Below are 5,000 nucleotides of genomic sequence, written 5' to 3'. Positions count from 1 at the left end.
TTCAACTCAGCAGCTCCCACTCTCTGTGTGTCGTGACCAGCAGCTTCGCCAACCTTCAGAGCCTCTGCACAATCTTCTCAGAACCACGAATCCAAACTGCTCAACATAGCATCACTTTATCTGCATCCAGCCAAAGCCACATCACTTCAGTCTCTTGCCTTTCTCCACTTCCCTGTACACAAGGCGGCTCCCTACTCTTCGTCGGCCTCCACTTGTTACCCTTGACGCAGCAGCTGCACCCTACTTCACAGGCTCCCTCTGCCTTCGAAGCCACTACAGTACCTTCTCACAACCCGTCAGCCATCAGCCGCGCTTCCCTTTTGTCCTTGCCAGTAGTTCCTAGGTGGTTCCCACACGTCTCCACGATCACCTAGAGGCCTGCAGCTAGCCTTCTCTGCTTGCAATCATGTGGCTGCGCTCCAGCCCTTCACACCAAGACTGTTTCACGCTGGTTACACCAGCCCATGCCACATGTAAGGCGGCCACACCAATATGCTTTCTCCGCAGCGCCACAGCAAGGCCGTCGTCTTTCTGGACCCGGGCTCTCCTTTCCAAAGCGGCCAACTCAAATCACCAGCCCGTCTCTCTTTTTCGAACAAGGCGGCTATGCTCCTTTCTTCACGCCTCTGTCTTCGTCTCTCTGCAGCAACTTCACCCGCCAGGCGTCTCACGTACAAGGCGGCTACTCCAGTCACTCTACGCAGTTCACCAGCCCATCCTCTAGCACCCGCTTGGACTGCCGAATCCCCAGCCTTTTTATATCACACGGTGGCCACTCTGACGTGAGCTCTCTCTCCACAGCGTCTGCCCCGCGTTACCATTTCAAAGGCGGCCTTCTTCTTTGCGTGTGGCTACGCCCGAGAGCCCCCCCCGGTCGACCCAAGCCGGCTACCCTTCTCCGCTGGCTCTCCTTCGCCTGTGCAAGGCCCTCTCCTTTTTACTCGGCGGCCCGGTCACCTCCTTTCACACTGCTCTCGACAGCTTCCCTGGCGTTTCTTTTTTTGCAGTGCCTTCAAGGTGATTTTCTTCCCAATGTACCCGGCGGCCAAGCACTCACGCTGACTTCCTTCTTTGCCAACTTTCCAGAATATGTGCTGGCCGCCTCCAAAACCTCCACGTCCTCTTTGCTTTTTTGGCCACTTAATATTATATATTTTTTATTTTGTCTAAGATGGCCACCCCAAATACCTTTTCACACCAATAATTTTGAGCCATTACTATCCACATGTAGCCGCTCTCTCTCCCCCATTTCACTATATACAAGGTAACATTGGTCCTTTTAATGATCATTGCTCCCCACGCTCTCCACACACTTGAATACAGCCTTTCAATGCCTGTTCATTTAAAGGAACGCCCACACATTAGAGCAACCGGACGACTGATATCATCTCCAGCGACCTCCAGTAGACCACGCTTTTGACAAACCTGTAAAAGCCCAAAATAAAAGCCATCCACCCTATACATCCTCACACGCATTCCATAGCAAAGCTTTCACACCTGCCATGCATCCCATATGTACACAAGCCCAGAATACCTTTCAGAAAAACTCCTAATATACTTTGCCAACCACCTAGTCTGCAGGACATTCATGTCCTAGCAGTTAGTATCCATAAACTGTCAGCCTCCAGGATCAAATGGCCACTGTTGCATATCTCTTCCCATTATACACGCCTACCCATCTAGTTCATCTAAGTGATATACCAATTGGGAGTTCCTTTCATTCAAAACGAGTGGCATCTCACCATTCTGACTATCCTCTTCATGCATGCTGTTAGCATCACCAAAAACTGGGTTTGCATAACCCTCATCCACATCTTCTTCTCCTCGGGTCAATCCCAAACAAACTTGGGCCTCACCCACTTCACAGCCACAGTCAAAAGCATATGCATTAACATTTTACAACCAAAATCCTTGGGCCTTTGATTACCTGGCTCATAAGCATTCACTGTTATGGAAAAATTTCCGTCTCTTTCCAGCATAGCGTTCCCAGACCTCATAACCCCAATTTCACCTGACTCAGGCTCGCACATGCCTGGTTGCTCAAGCATTAGTTCTTCTTCAACCGGTTCAATAAGAAAACTCCCAGAATCCAGCACATAAACATTGCTCTCACTCACAGGATCATCCGTGACCAGCTTTCCACTTCCACTGTCCTCTTCGAAAGAGAGACTCATTTCCGAAGGTGCTTCAAGCATCATCTTGTCCTCTACTTCCTCATTGCCAACCACCTTTGGTTCTTCTTTAGGCTCAAGATTTTCCCTTGTCTCATCCCTCATGTCAAATCCTGCTAGATCCTCCATTTGCAGTCCATCTCCTTCAATCTCTTCGTCTACCTTCTCTTTCACTCCATCCTCTTCTTGTAGACCATCTTCTGTCTCTCCCCTCCTCCCCTTAAGTTCCTGAACTGGCTTTTTAAGCCAAGAGAAGCATAAGTTGACATCTACATCCCTGCCTATGATTGGCAAAACCTTATTCTCTGCAAGAATTTTCTCTGCTTGAACTTTAGAAGCATAAATAACATCACTTAACACACCCTGACTAGTGGAAACATTATCAAAAATCTGGTAATTCTCATAACCATAAGCTGGCATAACATTCACCGCTATAGACTTCACAGTGCAAATTGCCCAAAATCCTTGGCGACTACCTTAGGATTTACCTGGTACATTCCCCTGCCAATTTGTTGGTACCTAGTAGGTATTTGTTGCACCAAATCAACCTGGACCATATTCACATCAAGACAACCATTCTTGACCACTTCATCTTCCTTGATCATCCCATAATCCACCATTTTCTTCAGCTTCCATTCTTTCTCTTCCGCAATCCTCACCGCCTCTTCATAAGTAGAAGGTTGCTTCAAGTCCACTTTTACCAACAAACTTTGCTTCAAACCTGCTATGAATTGCTTCTTCTTCAGAAACATGGGGGGAACTTCTGTTTCAAGAGCTAAACACCATCTTGTCCACAACTCACTGAAAATTGTAACATAGCTTGCCACACTCTGGCTTTCACCTTACTTCAGCTGTTGGAGCTCCTGCCAAACGTCATTGGGATCTTCTCTTCTATGAAACTCTTTTGTAAGGGCTTCTCTCAGGTTTTCCACCATCATCATTCCAGATGGGCTACCAATCATTCTTTTTGCTTCAAACCCTCGAAGCCATGTACCTGTTGTGCCCTTCAAAAAGATCTGGAAGAGCCTTAAAATTTGATCCGGATTATCCACATGGTTGGTAATACATGCTACCTCCATTTGCTCCAAGAAATCCTCTACATCCTCATTCTTATCACCGTGAAATTCAGGATAAGCAAACGCCATGGTTGCAACCTGTAAACTGAAGGAACCTGAAGAAAGATCCTCAGTGGAGGCACCAAAAAACTATCGGGAGGCTGGGAAACGAAGAAATGCCTCTATAGCTACCTACCCAGCAGCCTTGGAAGACACAATAAACATAAGGGGCACCACTAGCACAATGCTGGAAACAGAAATCACTCTCTTCACCACCCACCCACGCCAAACAGACAGCTCAAAACCCCAATAAACAGATGATTATCCAGCAAAAAACATACAAAGCACCAACCATGTACAACTCAACAAATACACCAAAGACCAGGACTCTGGCCAGGATTTACTGCCAAGGGAATACACCCTTGCATCTGACAACCAAGCCTCTGTTTCCCGGTCCCTGTAATCTCCAGAGGGCGCCCCACCAGCAACCCTGAACTCTCTTCCTCTGTAGCCCAGCTACTCTCTGTCTCCAGAGGGCGCCCCACCAGCAACCCTGAACTCTCTTCCTCTGTACTCTGTCTCCTGAAGCGTCGTAGGCGAGCCCCACTGTCTCCAGCCCACACATCAGCACCTCTACGGCTTCCAACTCTGCACTGTGCTCCAGGCTCTCTCTCGTCGGCATCCACTCTCGGCCTGCAATCGTCGACCACACAAAACCAGCTACTCCTCTCTCTAGAAGGTGCCCACACCAGCTAACCTTCAACTCAGCAGCTCCCACTCTCTGTGTGTCGTGACCAGCAGCTTCGCCAACCTTCAGAGCCTCTGCACAATCTTCTCAGCACCACGAATCCAAACTGCTCAACATAGCATCACTTTATCTGCATCCAGCCAAAGCCACATCACTTCAGTCTCTTGCCTTTCTCCACTTCCCTGTACACAAGGCGGCTCCCTACTCTTCGTCGGCCTCCACTTGTTACCCTTGACGCAGCAGCTGCACCCTACTTCACAGGCTCCCTCTGCCTTGGAAGCCACTACAGTACCTTCTCACAACCCGTTAGCCATCAGCCGCGCTTCCCTTTTGTCCTCGCCAGTAGTTCCTAGGTGGTTCCCACACGTCTCCACGATCACCTAGAGGCCTGCAGCTAGCCTTCTCTACTTGCAATCATGTGGCTGCGCTCTAGCCCTTCACACCTAGACTGTTTCACGCTGGTTACACCAGCCCATGCCACATGTAAGGCGGCCACACCAATATGCTTTCTCCGCAGCGCCACAGCAAGGCCGTCGTCTTTCTAGACCCGGGCTCTCCTTTCCAAAGCGGTCAACTCGAATCACCAGCCCGTCTCTCTTTTTCGAACAAGGCGGCTATGCTCCTTTCTTCACGCCTCTGTCTTCGCCTCTCTGCAGCAACTTCACCCGCCAGGCGTCTCACGTACAAGGCGGCTACTCCAGTCACTCTACGCAGTTCACCAGCCCATCCTCTAGCACCTGCTTGGACTACCGAATCCCCAGCCTTTTTATATCACACGGCGGCCACTCTGACATGAGCTCTCTCTCCACAGCGTCTGCCCCGCGTTACCATTTCAAAGGCGGCCTTCTTCTTTGCATGTGGCTGCGCCCGCGAGAGCCCCCCCCGGTCGACCCAAGCCGGCTACCCTTCTCCGCTGGCTCTCCTTCGCCTGTGCAAGGCCCTCTCCTTTTTACTCGGCGGTCCGGTCACCTCCTTTCACACTGCTCTCGACAACTTCCCTGGCATCTCTTTTTTTTGCAGTGCCTT

This window comes from Cibotium barometz, chromosome 26 (assembly GCF_041138505.1).
Source record: "Cibotium barometz isolate CiBa-2024 chromosome 26, ASM4113850v1, whole genome shotgun sequence".
Classification (NCBI taxonomy): domain Eukaryota; kingdom Viridiplantae; phylum Streptophyta; class Polypodiopsida; order Cyatheales; family Cibotiaceae; genus Cibotium; species Cibotium barometz.
Note: the sequence above shows the minus strand (reverse complement) of the source record.